Genomic DNA, 21716 nt, shown 5'->3' with positions numbered 1-21716 from the left:
CCATTAAATTTCGTTAGACCGGATGTTTGTTGGTCTGTTTGTCTGTTTTTTTCTTATTAACAGGCTAAAATGCTGGTTTTAAACTTGTGGATAAAAATTTTACCAAATTACCTCCTTTTTTCTTTTCTGTTTTAGTGATGAATTTGGTTGATTTCTAATTAAGATGGTGTTTCATTGAGTTGTGGCGTTTTTGTGTTTAAATGTTTGGTTTGATTGTATCATATCTTTAAGCATTATTGATAATTTGGATGTTTTCTCTCTTTCTGTTTGTTTGCTTAAAGGCATTGTAGTCTCATCGGTTTCATTGTTAATCTGTTTTTTATGTTTTAGTGACAATATTTTATATAGTTGTGTTTGGATATACGAGACAGCAACCTAATAATTTTTTTTACGGGTTTTGATGCAACTCTATTTCGATATGTTTAGAAAATCTATTTTTTTAAATCTATTTCTTCATGGCGAGTTTTCGAGATATTTGAATTTCTGTTTGAAACGATTTATTGTTGATTATGGTCTATTTATCCGTGAAGTTAAGGATATACCAGTTTTTTTTGGTAAATACTGAATAAAGAATACAAATTATTTGAAATATTTTAAAGTTCTGTTCATGGTATCTCATACTTAAATGTTAAAAGCGAGGATACCAAATTTTAATGAGGATACATCGGAAGGACAAACAGATATTCTTGTTTTTTTTATTATATCTTTTAAAACAAAACGGAGATGTGAGTCAAAATCGTTTTCCTTTAAGTTAAGTTAGTATTTCGTAAAAAAAAATACCTAAGTAATCGTTTGAAAAAAATATCAAATGATTGTTATGTTTTTCTTTATATACGAGCAAATTCTGATTAATTACTGTTTTCATGGAGTTTATGTCAAGGGCTTAAAATTGTTTTTTTTTATTAAGTTTTTTGGTTAGCAGTACGAATTTCTTGACAGAGCGATGTGTACATGTATGTGTCTCTTCTCACCATGTGCATGTTTTTGCGGTATCAAATCTTTATATGTCATAGTCAAATGATTTATTATTTTTCACATTGTGTCATTTTCCCGTTTATGACATTTTTAATAAGTATGCATTCGTATAGCGGATGATGGAAATATACCAGGAGACTCTAAACCCATCGACGAAACCGATCTTGCTTCTTAATGATGATTGTCTGTTTGGTAACTTCATTCGTCGCTTCTTAGACCATTAACGATATGTTAATGACACTAAACCCCTCTCGTCATAATAGAGATTTCCAATAAAATGACATACGTACCTAACTCGACGTACGCACGTAACGGGACCGGTTATTGCTAACCAATTAATTTTGAAAAATGCGTTACTCAAGTTTTAACTAAGAATTTATAAACTAGGAAACCCATCCATAATAAATTTAATCAATATCAAATATTTCTAAGATGATGAAAAACGAAAGAAATCATGATTTTTGTGTATCACGTGATTCTTGAGATTCCCGCCAAAACTTCACTGTCATAAGACCACGTATATATACCTATCTTTACCTATCATACGATAAATTGGAGTTGTCTTTCATGGTTTTGACAATGACTTTGTTTTCAGATATAATTGCAAAATTTAATGAACTTATTATTTGATATTTGTATTGATTTTGTGTGTCGTTATCAGATAGATTCTTCTTTTCGATTTTTAATGTTTTATAATATTTAATTTCTTATTTATCGATCGAAAAGGGGGAGTTCGCCCTCTACCCCTGTATCCCCGGATGCAAGTTTAGGTATACTTAAACAAAAACCTCGCCCCATAATTTGGTATAGTTAAAGACGAAAAAGTACTTTTGAAAAATATATCATTGATATGAATTTCTGCCCACATCAAATTATCTTCATTTAAATTATAGAAAAATATCATTTTGTTTTACAAGTCGAGTACACCTTTTGCATTCGGGTGTGTTGGAATTTACTTTAAACGTTAAATCTTTTTAAAACAACAAAAAGACAACCTTCTCGCTTCGGAATTCGTTATTTTAATATTTGTATGCTAAATGTCGTCTTGGTAGTTTTTAAAATTCATAATGTGAGAAGAACTAAGATATGGGTCAAGTGAAATGACAAGAAATGATGGGTGTGTTTGATTACAAGTTGGTAATGTACTTGTTCCATTATATTATTTATGTTAATAAAATCATTCAAAGTTTAATGAAAATATTTAAAGAGTAAAAACAATAGTTGTGGTTGATTTTTACTGAAGGCATATTCCAGCAACAATGCGTGTTCAAAGAGCAAAACATGCATTCAGTGTATGCTTCCCTCCGTCATGCTTCAATGCAGTAGGACGAAATACGTTGAGTTAGGTCGGTTATGTCGAGTAAAGTCATTTTATTGGAAATCTCTACTATGCGTAAGTGTAATTTTGACAACAAAAAACCAGTCATGACTTTCATGTTCGAGTAGACAAAATAACAAAAGTAAAAGAAGTGAATTAGGTCATCAAACTTTTTCTATAACGTATACTAATTAATCTTCAAGAAAAATCAAAACCAGGGTCCTGTCCAAAGCCCAAACCAGGAACGGCGGGTATTTGTCTTCAGAGATGCAATGGCGATTTTGATTGTCAAGGAAATGCAAAATGTTGTTCTAACGGCTGCGGAAATCAATGTTCTGCTCCTGAAGGTACCATATTAATGAATTTTATAGTATGATTCACCTATCATTTGAAATTACTTTTTCTTTCATTTTGCATCGGCTTTCTGGTCAGTTTTTGATGATCTGAATACACATAAAAAAAAGTTTCAATAAATCAGGAAATTGAAAATTTTAAATCTTAGTCGCGTATATATAATTCAAAGCATCTTATATTATTTAGTAATAATTGTTTGTTAAAACAAATCAATTAACAAAAACACATAATAAAATAAAAAAAATATCAAGTAGTATATAATCATTCTATATGAATATCAAATAAACTACTTTAAAAGATGTATGATATAAATCTGATTTATTATTTTAAAATTGAATTCGTCTTTCAAAGATTAAAATGATATCTTTGTAGAAGAGATATTCAATAGTTTAATTGATAACAAGGAATGAAAAATGGCCTTCAAATAAGTGAATTTTTGCTTTACGTATTATTCTAAGAAATTTAAGCAGCAATTTGTTCATTAATCTAAGTATGCAGAGCATCCACAACCTCCGGGCTATAAACATAATGTTTTTTCAACCTCTGGTGATGCTCGCTGAATGTAATTTATGGATACGAATTTTAATGAATGTTCACATTTTTATGGATTCAAACGTTATATTTAGGCAAAAAACATAAATGTAAAATTTTGAATACGTGACAAAATAAATCTAACATTATCCGAATCGTCATGTTTGTCCACAGGGATATTGTTGCGAAATAATGTTTTGAAAATACGTATAGCTACTTTCAACAACGAAAATGAATCCGAATTCTTGATGCTAGTAGATTAAACCTAACTATAAAAATTTCATAATGTTCTCACTACAATATTATTCGATCTAATTATAAAGACGATGTTTGAAACGTCTACAATTGCATCGCTAGTCATTTCAAATCGGGAGTTATGGGGAGTCCATCGAGCAAGGTGAATGATAAAATTACTTTAGAAAAAATGATCAGACCGTCTTGAAAAAAGTATTATTTATTAACTCAACGTTCTATCTTTTTGCCATTGTATTTTTATTTCATTTTAAAACCACCACGCTTTACTTTTAAAACCGCACGTTCCCTCAAGGTGTAATACCACCATTGACTTTTCCCTATTAGTCTTTGTTAAATTGGCACTTTAAAAAAAAATGTATAGTATTTTCCTTTATTACAACCAAAGATATACTTTGCATTTATAAATAAAAAAAAGAATGCTGCTTTCAGACATCCAACATACATATTTACGACTCAGAAAAAAATAAGGGCACTGAAATTTAGGGTTAATTTTCTACAATGGTCAAATTCAAGGGAATATTTTTTTAGGTCTACTTTCGTATGCAACCGGATGTGACGTACCATGATTTGGTGGTATTACACCTCAATAATAATCATGACTTATAACTTGACATAGGTCGTTCTATTTACAACATGCATATTTTTTGTCGGCCTATAAGTAGGTCTGTTTTGATACTTTATCTTAAATTACTAGTACCCTACAACCTAAACATCTCCAAATATTCATAAAATACAATGTATTTGAAATAATAAATGTATTCCTTATCTAATCACCAAATTCGTATACGGGATGAACTATGATATACTTCTTGAACTATGAAAAATAGCGAAATCGTTTTAACTTTTAGAGAAATATTTTGATATAGCTCTTTCGATTTGTGTTTTGATTGCTTGTTATGTATATTCTTCCCTTTTTAGATAATGATCCAAAATGTAGAGTTGGACAACCTCTATCTAACATTAACTGTGGACGTGGTCCAAATCGACGGGATTGTCCAAACGGATATTCCTGCAACGTTCATCCTACCGATAAATATGCTGTTTGTTGCCGAAATGGTAATTAAATATGAATAATAACTTTCAACTGTAGAAATAATCCTTATACTGTAAACCAACTTATTTTTGCGAATACTTTATTTCGCGTTTTACCCTTTCTTGACCACTTCGCGACAATTTAATTTCGCGATTATCTGATTTACTTGATGCAGTTTATTAAGGAAAGATCAAAGATTGACATATTTGCGACGATTTATATTCGCGTTATTTTTCTACTCGCGAAAGTCGCGAAAATAAATCGCTCGCGAAAATAAGTTGGTTTACAGTAGTTGATAAAATATTTTTACAACATGTATTTATTTTTACGTGCAACTACTAACATTTGAACATTATAGGAGTAAATTATAATATATATACCACATAATTATTCTAGAGATCCTTTTATACATTTAACGTAAACAGATTCATAATGGAATATCAAAGCAATATGCTTTACATTGCAATTACTTTTGACAAGTAATGCATTGAAGTATACATTACATTTGTAAATTTCATTATCAAGTGAAAAGAAAATCAAACATTGTTGAAAACAATATGAGGTCACAAAAGATTTTAGCATATGGCTTAATCTCCAAGTTTCTTTTTTAATTTTTTAATTTGTCTTTATACGTTTCTGTTCAGAGATTATCACTTTATCTAATAATCTAGTAAATATACGTTTTGATTTACGGTATAATTCTTATAATGTAAAACAAGCTCTTAATCGTAATCACTAGTCACGAAATACTTTTTGATTTATGTTGTATTGCTTGTAAGATATATTCTTCCCTTTATAGATAATATACCAATCTGTAGAGTAGGACAACCTCTGTCTAACATTAACTGTGGACGTGGTCTGAATCGTCAGAACTGCCCAAGGGGATATTACTGCAACGTTCATCCTACTGATAAATATGCTGTTTGTTGTCGAAATGGTAATATATATGTAGAATATGTGGATTCACCGACCATACGTTTTGAGTAAAAATAAAATTGTGAGAATGGAAATTGGGAATGTGTCAAAGAGACAACAAACCGACCATTCAAAAAACAACAGCAGAAGTTCACCAACAGGTCTTCAATGTAGCGAGAAATTCCCGCACCCGGAGGCGTCCTTCAACATGTTGTTTATGACAAATACATGTGAAAGTGCATCATAGGGTATATAATTATACGAATAGTACCAAAATGAAGCGTTTTCTGATTTGTAGTTTCATTTCTTGTATGGTCATACTGTATATGATTTTGTAAAAAAAATGGTAAACATGAAGATTATAAATGGTGAACGACAAAGCATGACCTGGTTTACCAAGTACGCATGATATATATCATGATCATATAAAACCTAAAACTTAATTTTTGCAAGCTCTGAGTTTGAATAATTTCTGACAGTCAATTCAAAAACAGTTATAATCCAGAACAATTTCTGCCCGTTACGTCTTTAGAACGTTACTAGTCTTGGCTATGTTTATTTACTCATTTTAATTTTATAGTTTATTTTTCTAACAAAAAAATTGAAATATAGTTGACAGCTAAATAATTATAAAGTTTTGTTCATTTTCAGAAATGATATAATTTTTTTGTCAAGATTAAGGACCCTTTTCTGTACGCCTGTATTTTACGAAATTTTTTCATTGGTTCGTTGCATTTAATAGAAAACTGGGATATGGGGGCAAAGAAAAACATGATTTTAGAAATGTATAGACTTGATTACAGCGATGTTCGTTATAAAAACTTAAACATAGATTACTTGTTTTTCATGATGTGCCAGCGTTTTTGTTTACAAAAAATAATGAAAAAAAAAAACAACCATTACAATCCAAAATACCTCGTGCAGAGTTACTTGAGTCTCTAACTACGATTAACAAACAATAAAAGTCAGTTGAAAAAGGCTTCTCTCCAGATGAATACTTTACTTCTTCAATAAATCTGAACTAGTTTATGCTTTATTAAGTAAACCCTCGTTCTTTGTCTAGGTTTGAGTTTACTGTTAGACCTTTTCGTATTATCATACCTTAAACGTTTGAATAAGGTTTTGAACTTTTTGATATTTTAGCCTCAAGCATCACTAAAGATATTATTTGTAATTAGCTAACGCATATTGTGCAGTTAAATGGCGTCGTCATCCAAAATACCTTTGTAATCTTATTTTCATTTAGCATTCATTGTAAAAATTAAGGAAAATGTTGAATTTAATTTCATCGACAGATCAAATAAAACGTATACAACCATGCAACTGTCAAAAGTTGTTTTAAATGCTAGTTACATTGATTTACTTTTTTTCTATTTACAGTTTACATGCTGCCTGGTTGATGTTGCAACATGTCAAAGTTATAAGTTTATAAAACAAATTCAACTTACACGTGTGTTTGTGTTTGGTTTTGTTTTTTTATCATTGTCGCTTCTGTAGAACAGAATAAACTTTGCTTAGCTCAAATAACAAAAGTTTCAGCTTGCCAATTGTGAACTTTTCATTTCTATATAGCTATATTTATGTAGCGCCTGCATACGGAGTATATATATATATCTCCCAATTAATACGGTATTCCCGGCCTTGCGTTTTCTATCATGATTTCCTTGAAAGATATTTGCTGTTTACAAGGAAGCGATTAAACCAAGAGTTTCAAGTGGTGAAGTTGAAATCATCCCTTCGTAAATTGTATGGACGTCATCATGAGTTGGTTGACCGTTATGGAATACCCGTTTCACAGATAATGGCAGAAATGTTCCAATTGTCATAACTACAATCTCGTCCCCTTTCACGAATATAACCTACCGAATAAGACTTGTTGCCGGGTTTGTACTAAAATGAACAACACAACGGGTATCATTTGTGGAGCAGGACCTGCCTACAATTCCGGAGCAACTGATACCGACCCCAGTTTTTGATGGGGTTGTTGTTGCTTAGTCTATGAGATTCTGTCTGTCTTGTGCTGGTGTACTATTGTTTTTCTTTTTTAGATATGACATTGTCTTCAGTCTATTTTTGATTTTTTATTAAAAAGATAATGTGGTATGATTGCCAACGAGGCAACTCTCCACAAAGGACCGACATAAAAAAGGAAATTAACAATTATATGTTACCGTACGGCCTTCACAATGAGGGAAGCCCATACCGCATAATCAGCTATAAAAGGCCCCAAATGACAATGTAAAACAATTCAAACGACGAGAAAATTAGCGGCCTAATTTATGTGTAAAACAATAACGAAAAACAAATATGTAACACATAAACAAAAGACAACCACTGAATTGCAGACTCCTGACTTGAGACAGGCAGAATGTGGCGTGGTAATTAGTTTGAATTTCCCTCTGGTATTTTAAGTTTAGGAATAAATCAAGCCTTTTGTCAAATTATTCAAGACTTTTAACTTTTTGATGTGTCAACAAATTCTAATCTGTTTCTCTTTTTGTTATAAACGCTTGAGGTTAAAAGAAACATAAAAATTTGGAGTTTAGTATGACGTTCATTATCACTGAACTAGTATATATTTTTTGTAGGGGCCAGCTGAAGGACGCCTCCGGGTGAGGGAATTTCTCGTTTCATTGAAGACCTGTTGGTGACCTTCTGCTGTTGTCTGCTCTATGGTCGGGTTGTTGTCTCTTTGGCACATTCCCCATTTCCATTCTCAATTTTACATATAAAAACACAAAGATGTATGAATATATAAACGTACATCAATGTATTGTCGCGTTTCGTTTGTATTCATTTCGCTATGTAAGGAAAAAACCCTACGCAAGTCTGTCCCCGTCCCCGTAATAAAATGGAACATTGAACATTGATCATGGCTAATATTCAAAAGAAGGGCATGAAATAATAGAGGGCATTCATGCTCATATGTCTATTGATTGATTGATTGTTAGTTGCTAAAAGTCCAGTAGCAAATAATTTATGCATGTTCAGGACGAGCACAAGTTTACAAAAAAAAGTCTTGTAATAGAGACCATCCGGAATGAGTCGGGTTAATGTGATCTACCACTAGAAAAAGGAGGGTTACTAGGATAGGGTCAGACATTTTGTCTCGCAACAGGCCACTTACAGACCCATGAAAAATTTATTGCACTGGTTTTTAAGGTGCAAAGAGCGTATCATACTCTTTACACGAGGCATCGCAGATAACGTCCCTATTCTGCAGGACTTGGGCGTAAACTGCAAGCTGGTACATCCCGTAAATCAAACGGACGGCACACTTTGGTAAGCTTTTTACTACCGGTCGGAGAAAGAACAAGTGACCATATTTCAAAGTATACCCCAGTTACCCATCCCATGGATGACTCCTAGGTAAAAAACAAACAGACAACGCAATAGCTTAAAAAGTCTTACACCAATAGACAAGCAAAAGTTCACAAAACACAACAATGAAAACTAAAGACTGAATAACACGAACCCCATCAAAATAATAAACCAACGTAATTGTCTCGTCTAAGAGTGTAACCGAAGTTTGTTTATATATTCCTACAAATGTATTGGCACAACGATTAAATGCTACACAAACCAGATGTTTAATACCATGAAATGCTGTTTAAAAGGAAAATCAGAAACACACATAGCTATAAAATACAATTAAACTGAAGTATTCACAGCTGGAAGATAAAAGAAACGAATGATATGTGCAACATTAAAACAAATATTCATATATATTACAGATTAAAAATGTGTCGAGGTTTGTGATTGGATAACAACACAGAGATGTCAGTATATATTCAGGAAACTGCCGGGGTATATACGACGTTTTTATCCCCAATTGGAACGTCAAAAACGTCATCAGCGGTTACTATGTGACGTAGTCAAAAGCTATCAGACTGTCAGAGCCTCACAGAGGGAAAATAATGACGTGCTTCAGTCAATAATACATTTTTTGATACAAAATCACCCAATTAACACTTTAAATACTTAAATTTAATGTTAACAGTGTTATTATAAATTATTGCATACACGAAAAAATTATGTTCACAGCAAATCAGAAAATCCTTCACGTATGCCGAACATATCAGGTCGGGGTTTTCAACTTATATATGCGTTGTCAACAAATACCTGCACTGGAAAATAGCATTAAGTCAGGGGTAATCCGTGTAATATATGTGTAATTCAGGTCTTAGAAAGGGGATATAAACTCTAAGCCGGGAATGTTACAGTATATACCCTGTCTGAGACCTGAATAACATTTAACAACTTATTTTTGTATGAACTAAATTGAATAAAATGTCCAAAAAAGAATATTTCTGCATCACAAACCTGAAACAGTTCTGAAGTAAAACTGCAACAATGGAAATATGTGTATTGTGAATATGTAAATGGTCTTTTTTTTAACCATGTCGACTCCTGGGCAGTTAAATGCGCCTCTTCTTCTTTTAAAGGTAATTAAACAGGTTTTGTTCAATGTTGTGCATTGTACGTATGCAATAATTTTACGGCGTGAAACATTCAAATTATGATTGAAATAATCACTATACAGTATACAAATTTGAGCTCGTTTTAACCTGTATAACCTGTATAATTCAATGCCAAAATAATTGCACTGTAACACTGCTTAGTTTCATGCATGTTGCCGTTGTGGCGTTATAGGCGTCCGTGTAATATGGATGTCACTACAAACACATACCTAGCTGTACTGCTTATGCAAACTTTCTATCAGGATCTGATTAGCAAGAACATCATACATAATACTCAATATTCTGAAAAAAATATTTTGTAAAAAGCAAGGACGGTAAGCGCTGACTATGTTGCAAACATTTGTCCCACGATGAAGTCATATAGACGTATGTGCAATATCTTCAATCATTCAAATCTTCCGGATCATAGTTCGTGTCATATGGGCATTTCTTAAACGTGCTTTGAATATAGAAAAGCAAGATGAGGAATAAGTGACAAATGAGACATTTTCTCCATCCAAGACACAATCTAGTAAAGAAAGCTCATCGCTGAAAAGTATGCCCTAACAGGATAAAAAAACTACTAGCGTACTAAATGTTAAAAAAGTTAAAAACAAAAAATGGAATTGTGGCTGATTTATCGGCTTTTGAGTTCACTCTCTCAATGTTATGGGTGTCTAGATGCTCATTTGCTTCAAACGTATCTTTTGTTGTTTTCGTCTGTTTTCTTCTGTGTCTGGTGCCGCGTGTTCCATTTCGACTTAGGGTTTTGATTACCTTGAAATTACATCGAAATTGAGAAAAAGTATTCTCTTTTTTTTGTGAATCTGTTAAACTGGCTTCATAGGCGCTACTTTGCTATATTGCAAGTATACCAATAGGTATAAAAAAGAAGATATGGTATGATTGCCAATGAGACAACTATCCACAAAAGACCAAAATGACACAAACATTAACAACTATAGGTCACCGTACGGCCTTCAACAATGAGCAAAGCATAATCAGCTATAAAAGGCCCCGATGGAACAATGTAAAACAATTCAAACGAGAGAACGAGAGGGTTCTTTTTTGTGTTCAGGTTTAGACATTGCATATCTAAAAAATTATTAGACACTCAAAAGGATTATTTTTACACATTACACAGAACACTTACGCTTAACACATACTATCGTAAAAAGTTGTCAACATTTAAACTTTAAAATTGATAACGAACATACTTTTAGATTTTACAGAGAGCACTTAAGTTGACAAGTTTTAAGTAACAGTCATCTAACCCAAACGTCTTGCGTACATGCACATTATATCTTTACCTAATATGTTAAGTCCAGTACAACTCCAGTAACCATCTTGCGTAGCCATGAATCCCAGTTCCGTCATCATATTCATTATTATTAATATTCAAACCAAATGTAAAAGCCATTCTCAACGGGAAGAAAGCCACATGTGCAAGTGCATGTGATGACATTACATCTTGTCCCATGAATTGTAGATGGTCCAGGGTACTGTAACAACTAACATCAACATTGTCAACTAATAGGCGTCCATTGTAGGTCAAGGGAGCGTATACTCCTGTTCCATTCACTGTCTGAATTGATAAAACAGTTGTCATATATACTGTCTTACGGTCTTGCGTAGTCATTAAAAAACTAAGTTTATCTCCTGGTCTGACAGTGGAGGCATATTGTGGGGATCTGTTTTCTCCAACAAATAGAACGTGATCAGAGGTCAACACGATTTCACCAAGGTCATGAACTATTTTCAGAAATGTAAATAAATCTGTCCGTAATCGATGTAGCCATGAAATAACTTCGTCTTGTACAAGTTTGCCTTTGCTATCTAACGTTAAAACTAGATCGCCAACTTTCAAGTCTTTCATACGTTTCCCCTTTCCATTTTGGAGCATTACAACAGAATCCTCATGGAAACATCCTCTGGCTTTATTTGACTTACCGGTATTTTCTCTATTATCTTTTTGTTTTTCCTGATAGACAAATTCACCCTTCAAAGCTAAATTCATAGCTTTGTGCATGGTTATACTTTTTTCTTTGCTTACTTCAGCTGTGATATGATATATGGGATATAGATCAATTGAACTCCATAGAGGAACAGGAGAATACTGGAGGGATTCTACCCATGCTTTCCAATCACTTTGATATATATTTTCTAATGAAGTCTTGTGTGTTTCTTTGTCTCCCCCGTTCCATCGTAAATATGATGAAAAATCTTCATGAAAACTATTTTGTTTGTCTGTTTTGATATTATCAAACTCTGCACCCCTCTGAAATATTGAAAATTGTGTTGTCAATGCAATTAGTATATCTTCAACTGACTGGTTTTTATGTACCTCAACATGACCAGTTAAGGATCCCCCTATATATGCACCAGTCACAACATACATTCCCCACTTGTCAAAGAAATCTTTCCAACTCATAACTTTGTTTTCGTCCGTTAAACTATAGTCTGACGGAAGACCTTTTACATCAGTTTTAAATTCTTCATTGATTTGAAATGGTTTCCGAACTGTAACGTGTTGAATTTTTTATTCTACTGAGAATGTTTGAATAAGAGAATTTTTGCCTTTATTGTAACCACTTCGAAAACTCACACCAAAGGCCTCAAAATTAATGAATCCATCCACAATTATGTTCAACTCTCTTAATCTTTTACTCACGTATTCTTTGGAATCATGAACGGACTCACATTTTATTTCCAATGACGAACAATCCTTCACCTGTACATTCGCGGGGAGTCCGTTCTCAATGTCAGACTCTTGTATCATTAATGGTGACATCAATGTTGCTGAATCTTTAAACACATTGTAACCTTTTCCCACATGGTAGTCAATACCAGATGCCTGTTTTAATGACATACCAAACACGTTTTCTAAGATAACTTGCCTCTCCTTTGTGATCCTAGTTGGATAAAATTTGACCATTAATTTGTTTAATGACATATTCTGTAGATCGCTCGTCCTGAAAATTAGAAGATCACGAAATCTTACCTGAAGTATTAATATATCGTTATCAAGAAATTTTATCTGTTTATTTTTTTTGTAATCTTCTAACATAGTATTTACCTCAGAAGAATGTACCATAACTACCGATTGGAGCAACTTTAAATGCATGGATTGTGAATCTTTTTCAGAAACATTATAAGATGATATGGTATACCCTTTCTTAACGATCGTATTCTTACCATTTCGAAAACCAACTGCTATGGCTTCGTGCCCTATTTCGTCACCCACTCGTTCAAAAATACTTTTACATGCTTGGTACAGTATTTTTGGCTGTTTGTCACCATTAGGTAATATATGCCAGTCGCCATCAACTTCTAAATCGTTGTCCTCTGGTTTGTTTTCCTGAACAACGACCTCTGGAAGAACCCCCAAAATAAGCTGTACAATTTTTGATACTTCTTCTTTCTTCTTTTGCACATTTTCTTCCCACCGTTTTTTATTCCGAGCAATGGACGTAGCATGAGTGAGAACAACAACAACATTTGGATTTAGAAGATCAATTGCGCCTACTTGACTTATTCCTTTTAACATTTTCACAAAATTGGAACTTTTCCCATTTATTCGGTTGTCATTGATATGCTGTATGATCATCACCAAATTTGGAAAACTGTTTTTTCTCATGTTAGGATGTGAGTCTAGAAAATATTTTATGGACATTATGTTTTTTGCATCCCGCTCGAGGCCATCCGTATCACCAAAACCAGGGGTATCTATTATGGACAGTTTAAGGTCTGGTATTCTCCATTCACTTGATTCCATATTTAATATATATTCAGTTGTAGAGCGGGTTACTGACTCTACATCACCCGTTTTTGCAATATTAGTTTCGAACAGGTAATTAACTGTTGAACTTTTCCCAGAGCCACTTAAACCAACTAGCAATATAAACACTTGATTGGGAATTCTCCTCATGTTCATTGCAATACGAGCCATCTCCATCGCAGGATGGCGTTTACCCTCATAAAACAAAGCATTTAACTGTTTCTCATTTTCTGGCAACGACATCCAATCATCTGTCCTGTAAAAGTTATAGTTTTACGCAAAAAAAACCAAACAAACATGTTGTACATAATTTATCTTAAAAAATCGAAATATCTTAATTATTGTTGAGTATTTCTTTCTAAAATGTGAAAAAGATTATATGGCCAATGAACAATCACACATTATTGCCATTTTTAATGAACATTGAATACGTGCACTTATAATAATTCGATAAGTTCAAAATTTTCATAAACTTACTAAAAATAGGAGATCACACAATTATGTAATGATATAAGTTAAAGGAGAATTAAACAGACAGATACACCAATTATATTTGAATATAATTAGAAACAATTTGTCTGTGCCCTAAGTAATTTTCAAAATCTTGGGAAATTTGCATATTTGTATGGAAAAGAGTTATGATCATGGAAGCCGCCGTACCAATAAAGTTTGTTGTCTATGAAAAAAATATAAAAAACAAGGGTTTTGCATATAAATATAGGAAACAAGGTTTTATAGGAAATAACAATGATAAAAAATGCCATTTACGTCATAAGCAATATACGGAACACATTTATTTTCACAGGTTCAAAATATTTAGTTATCAAGAAGATATGGTATGATTGCCAATGAGACAAATCTCAATTCAAGTCACAATGACCAAAAATTAAACAATTATAGGTCAAAGTACCGCCTTCAACACGGAAACATGGCTAACACTGAACAGCAAGGTATACAGGGCTTCAAAATTACTAGCGTTAACAATTCAAACAGGAAAACCAACTGTCTAATCTAAATAAAAAACGTGAAACGAGAAACACTTACAATGAAACGAGAAACACTCGCAAACCACATCAACAAACGACAACCACTGATCAACCACGATCGTAAGTTATACTGTAATGTGTATGACATACGTGTACTTTTATTTTTACGTTTATGATGAAAAGAGCCGCCGGCTCTTGACTAGGGACAGGTACAAACGAGCTTTTCAAAAATGACCAAGTATTTATCAACGTACGACATTGTTTCACTAATAAAAGAGTTTAATGAACTATGATCATGATCAGTCATAGCAGAACCAAGAGTATCATATAGGGCCTTCTACAATTATTCTGGTTTTAACATTTTAGAATTTATGTATGAATACTATGACTCAGTATCATGGAAGACCTAAAGTTAGTTAGTACTCAACTCCGTTGTTTAAAGAGTTTTCGCAAAGAAAGTTACATTTTTAACAAAACATAAAAAAAAAAACCCACCAAAAAACAAAAACAGAATGCGAGTTAAATTTCTCATGTATTTTAACACTCTTTTGATTGAAAATGTACGAATGTTTCGTCTTTTCACAAGGCGAGTAAAACTTTAAATACATTTAAACTCTTTGTTCAGCCAATTTTATGAAACAAAGACCAAATATGCAAAAGTTCTGTGAGGCACTTGGTTGTATATTATTTTCCGTAATATAGAGGTTTCATATCAAATGTACAATCTACTGTGTGATATCGAAAAAAAGGTTGAAGTTGGCTTTACGTGACGCTTTAATCTTTAACAAAGTGTTACAACTATATTATTAATATCATTACAAGGTATTTTTATAGCGTATTATATAAAACTACAATTACTCTGAGTGCTTGACATGTTTATACAAAATACACAAATTCGTACATATACGAAATTACAAAGTTAAAAATAAACCAAAATATGTTTAAGAGCATACAACATCAAATCAACTATAAAAAGTTTAGAGTCGGGAAACTTGGTTTAAAATGAATCAAAAGAATTAATCATTGAATAAGTAAAAATTTGAAAATTTATATGGCATTGATATTAGTCCAGTAGTCACATAGTCGATTTAAACCCTTTGTCTAATCCTTAGAATGGTACACTTTGCGACCCATTAGATTTTTGTGCTGCACCAATATATATTTCAACGCTACGCCTTTTCACCAAGTTAATGATACATATTTGGCAATAGTAATATTAATGTGATAAGGGAAAAGTGAAAAGGGAGCATATGAAAACAAATACTTAATAAGTATTTCTTGTATGACGACGTGCATGCCGCATCAAAACATTCAAGTGCAGGACATCAGTTGCTGTATCGATGAAACATAATCAAATAATGCCTCATACAAAAACAATACATCAGACATATTTTGGCATATATAAAGGTGAACAAAAACAAAGAAATAAATTATAAAACAAAAAGACATTTTACACCGAGCTTTATACTGCCTTAGTTTAAGACAAACCTTAATATTTGAAATGAAAATATGACTTATTGAAAGAAATCAGCCATTGTTAGCTTTTTCGTCCGGTTAAAAATCGGATAGCAAAATACGCTAATTCTGCTGATTAAAAAAAGCAGGATTTAGAGTGTTTTTTAAAATCTGGACAGGGAACCAAAGCTTTGCATTAGGGATACATATAATTGTTACTTGAAATTGATTTTAAACAGTTTTAAAATTACAGTAAATTTCAATCTTACAATATTCGTATTTTCATGCCGGCACCGAAATACTTGACTATGGACTGGTGATACCCTCAGGGACTTACAATCCCATGACAGAGGCATCGATCTAGAAGTAGCAATAATAATTGTACCATTTTTGGCACCAGATCACCTATGTTGTTTTAATATTACATGTTCAATACATTTTTTTAAGTAGTGAAAATTGAAAGATGATTCTATGTGACAGTTTTCATTGAACAATGCTTATCAATTATCATACCTGATATTCTGTTTGTCTGTCATAGTCGTTTTATCATCATCCGTTCCATAACTTGATTGTTGATTTTGGGGTCTCTCACATACACATACATTTTCTGTGACAGTTGTGAAGTTGTCATAGAAAATACAAATGTTATGATAAATTCCGAAAGCACACATAAACAGTAGCAGCCTATTATAGATAAAAACACAAATTTATCAAATAGGTAGATATATATTATCTTTCGAGTCAACAGCGAGTTAAATAGTTATCAAAATTTAAAAGTGACAGACATACATATTCAAATTATATTTCTAAATGTTGTTTTTTTCTATTCAGTTTTTTTGGTCTCCAACATTTTATGCGTTCTTCCAAAAGTTTCCTTACAAGCACTGCTGATCATTCGCATAATTTTTTCAGAGTTCAGATGCTTCAAGAGGCCTAGCGTCTTTTGTTACGGTTATTTTACAAATCTAAAGATACTGGTATTGAACAATCACAGCCACGTTGAACTGGTCATTTATATGACAAAATATATCATTTCAGTGATTGAAAACGTTGTGGTGCCTTTTAATCGTGTTTTGTGTCAATCTTAGTGCTCTTCCTTAAAACCCTATGTAAGCAGTTATTGTGTAAGTAGATATATATAAAAAAAAAAAGAAGAAGAAGATGTAGTATGATTGCCAACGAGACAACTGTCCACAAGAGACTAAAATGACACACACATTAACAACTATAGGTCACCGTACGGCTTTCAACAATGAACAAATCCCATACCGCATAGTCAGCTATAAAATGCCCCGAAAGACAAAAGTATAACAATTCAAACGAAAACCTTACGGCCTAATTTACGTACAAAGAATGACCGAAAAAAATTATGTAACGACAAGTGCTGCCCTCATTCACAAAAAAGTTCCACATTGTGGCTCGCGGCTGATAGTTTGTGTCATATGTACTATTGTTTGTCTGTTTGTCTTTTTCATTTTTAGCCATAGCGTTGTCAGTTTATTTTCGATTCATGAGATTGACTGTCCCTCTGGTATCTTTCATCCCTCTTTTACTATATCAATGTGTAAAAACGCCGACATTTTCCGCCTATAATTTTCTTTATTTCTTTTATCCTCATTTTTTTGGTGTTTTATCTGAATTAATTTCTTTTTAATCAAGCAGTAGTTTTGATAACAAAATCCTTGTTTTTATTATGCATAATATTTATGCTAAAATACAGTGTCAAGTCGCATTTCATTAGGTGATGTCACAATTGAAGATTAGTATATCCGTTGGCGTCTGTGACATAGATACTTTATAAAAAGAAATTGAAAGTATGATGGCATATATCTTTTTTGACCATTTATATAAAGACCTATCATCATTAAGAGGGATAAAGGGAATTGTAACATTTCAAATTTTTTAAACAGACTGCGATGCTATTTTATATTCTGATACAGTAACTAATGATCAGTCAATAAATGGCAAAAATAATATTTGTACCTTATTAATGTGCTTAACATTTTTCCAAAAGGAGCTCTGTATTTTCTGCAAATATAAATAGATAAATAAACAGGTGATCAAATACATTAAAAATTGACGTAGAAGAGATGATTTGACAGACGCATTTCTTTATAAATATCAAACACTTCGATCTTGTTAACTACAGGCCAGATTTCTTTGTCGGAAAATATCTTGATTTTTTAAACTAATATTTCGATCAGCTTGGGTATGATATCTATCTGTAAATACGAAATATCGATTGTTTTTGTTATATGAAATCGGTTTCACGTGAAAACAAAAGTGAATGTACGTATGAAACTTGGGGAACGTTGGCAATTTAAAATAAAGGAATATATTTTCAATACCCGCGTTGCACATATTTTATGTTTCCAAGTGGCATAATTTTTTTGAAAAAAATCGATCGACCACCATTATAGATCTTGTCTGAGATATTGCTAATAGTAATCTATTAAAGTTTAAGCGTTATAAAAATTTAGCAAACATTAAACCCGTGAGAGTGCTAACGAGGCCGTTTTTTTTAAAATAAATTTTATATTTCCAAGGGGCACAACTCTTTTAAAAATGTCGATTGGCCACCTTTCCAGAAATTATCCGAGATATTGCTGTCATTCACCTATAGTATAAGTTTTATAAAACATTTGGGGAGAATTGTTCCCATAAGAGCGTTAACGGGGCCATTTTCCATGAAGTTGAATTTTCAAGTGGCACAATTCTTTTATACTGGAGCCTCCAAGAAGCCTTTGTCGCTCAACTGATATTTTTATTTACAATTAATGCATAAAATAACGCAACCGTTGTATTTTGCTTTAGTTTCAGAGATATATTGCTAATTGAATATGCTACTCGACTAGACTTTAAGGAAAAGTAGACGAAGCTTAGCTATGGTACAACATTTTTATTTTCATGTTATTCTATGGTTGAAACTCCGCCCCATTTTTTGAAAGATATCCACCTCAGAAATATTTGAAGTATCATGAACGTTAATTTGTTTTGATTTTTAACAAAAATCAATAAATCATTTATAGACACAACACATCATACATTTCAGTCAAGAAACCTTAAGTTTTTAATTCATATAACATAAGATATTTGGATTTGCGATCCAATAGGGGGACGTACACTATCTTCGCTCCTGGATTCACCACTGTTTATTATTTGGCAATTGTGCTAAAAATAGCGTTAATATAATTTGATTTTTTAAAATAATAAAATTTAACTTTGTACTTGTTTGGCTTTATAAATATTTTGATATGAGCGTTTATCCTGGTACCTTTGATAACTATTTACACCACTGGGTCGATGCCACTGCTGGTGGACGTTTCGTCCCCGAGGGTATCACCAGTCCAGTAGTCAACACTTCGGTGTTGACATGAATATCAATAATGTGGTCATTTTTATAAATTTCCTGTTTACAAAACTATTCTCTTTTTTTAGTGAATCTGTTAAACTGACTTCATATGCGCTACTTTGCTATATTGCAAGTATACCAATATGTTTTTTTTTGTGTTCAGGTTTAGAATATCAATAATGTGGTCATTTTTATAAATTTCCTGTTTACAAAACTATTCTCTTTTTTTAGTGAATCTGTTAAACTGACTTCATATGCGCTACTTTGCTATATTGCAAGTATACCAATATGTTTTTTTTGTGTTCAGGTTTAGAATATCAATAATGTGGTCATTTTTATAAAATTTTCTTTTTATAAAAGTTTGAATTTTTCGAAAAACTAAGGATTTTCTTATCACAGGCATATATAACCTTAGCCGTATTTGGCACAACTTTTTGAAATTTTGGATCCTCAATGCTCTTTAACTTTGTACTTGTTTGGGTTTATAAATATTTTGATATGAGCGTCACTGATGAGTCTTATGTAGACGAAACGCGCGTCTGGCGTACTAAATTATTATCCTGGTACCTTTGATAACTATTAACGATATCTTAATTGAAAATAAACAATAAAACTAAACTTACTGTCATTAGAAATGATATTAACTATCCGTATTGAAGGATTCGAAATTTTTCTTTAATTTCTAAAAAAAAACCAACCCCGCAGCCAGCCATCCATACATTGTCGCACAACTGTCTTGCGTGAGCTTTCATATCATTGGATAAAACGGTAACGTGATCAATTTCTTATATTTAAGTTCAAGCTATTAATAATTCTATTTATATTACAAAATTTATATACCATGTGTCTTACTCATTACTTCGGATTCGTTTGTTTAAATATGTAAACGCGTAAAACCCATGGTATATATAGTAGATAAAATTAAATTAAAATAAAGATAAACTGTAAATTATCAGTACACGCAACATACAACACTAATACGAATAAATGACTATTTCTACTTTCATTTTCCTGTCTTGTTGTTGTTTTGATCGATATCTTTGGCATATTGATGGCTTAATTCATTATGGAAATCCGATAACTAGGTATGGTTCATTTATCTATTTAACTCGTACATGTATGTCAAACAATAAAAAGTGCATTTTCAATACTGCATCTCCTATCTAAATCAATCGTGTTTCAGTGTGGCCATTGTTCTCTTGGTTTCTATCGTGGGTTGCTATGTAAACATTGATTGTGCAGAATCCGAGTGTTTTACGCCATAATTAAAAACCAGTGGGTATAAACGACCCTTTTAAGAACTCCACATTAAAAGAGGGGCGAAAGATACAAAAGGGACAGTCAAACTCACAGATTAAGTTTCATCAGAAGGAATTTACATATACGACCAGGTTATACCATAAAAAGTACTCTGATTACAGTCAAACATTTGTACCTTAAGAGTTATAAATTAGGACAGGAAGTAGATAAATAAACTCAAAATGCATGTTATTTATAAAAAAAAAATATGAAAAATATAATAATTTACCTGGATTGTGATATTTCTATTCTTGAAACCTACAGAAGATTGATAATTACCAAACACCTTATCACGAATTTCATTTGATACGGTCCACTTGTTTGAACAGTTTAAATTAACGTTATGGGGCTGTTGATACTTATTGTCCTTAATCAGGTCGTGAAAACTATCTGATATGGATATATGGACAATAACTGTTTAGTGTTTTTAAATATCAGTTGAATTTGTACGAGGCTAGGTAACAATGTGTATGCGAGCTTTTAGTGAGCTATTACACCTGTTTCGAGCCGAGTACACATACAGCTGATATTTAAAGACACTAAACAGTTATTTTCTTTATCCTGCAATTAATTCTGTATATTATTTGTGTTTTTAAAGACAAAGAAAACAAATGTTTTGCATTTATTTTCGATTTGAAATCCCTTGAGGCCCGTGTAGTAATACGATACAGTATTCACACATTCAGCTGAAGACGGGTTCGCAAAAAAAGTATCTCGAATGGTCAACAATAATACATCGCTCAAGGTGAATAAATATCTATTTGAACATAACAATTAATTTCAACAATAAAAACAAATAACAAAACACTGTCCAATTTGAAACAGGAGTGTACGAGGTGTTCTACGCTTGAAACTCGACATTCACTAAACATGCATGCTGAAATTGACATGGTTGTTTTTGTTACACAATCATACAAATTCAAGTTTTGAAATTGATATTTGCCATCGTAGAATGGACTGTTGTGCATGTGTGTATGTGTATGTTATAAGAAAAATGGTGTGATT

The 21716-nt window shown here is 32.3% G+C and overlaps 1 long non-coding RNA gene across 1 annotated transcript; it reads left to right on the top strand.

Moving 5' to 3' along the window:
* Positions 1-2503: 2503 nt before the first annotated feature.
* On the top strand, positions 2504-6827 carry LOC134711301 (uncharacterized). Its single transcript, XR_010106163.1, has 4 exons — positions 2504-2640; positions 4352-4489; positions 5266-5403; positions 6762-6827. It is a non-coding gene; the product is annotated as an uncharacterized LOC134711301 (long non-coding RNA).
* Positions 6828-21716: the final 14889 nt, after the last annotated feature.

Source organism: Mytilus trossulus, chromosome 3 (assembly GCF_036588685.1).
Source record: "Mytilus trossulus isolate FHL-02 chromosome 3, PNRI_Mtr1.1.1.hap1, whole genome shotgun sequence".
Taxonomy (NCBI): Eukaryota; Metazoa; Mollusca; class Bivalvia; order Mytilida; family Mytilidae; genus Mytilus; species Mytilus trossulus.
The sequence above is the reverse complement of the archived record's forward strand: the minus strand, read 5'-3'. Positions and strand labels throughout refer to the sequence as shown.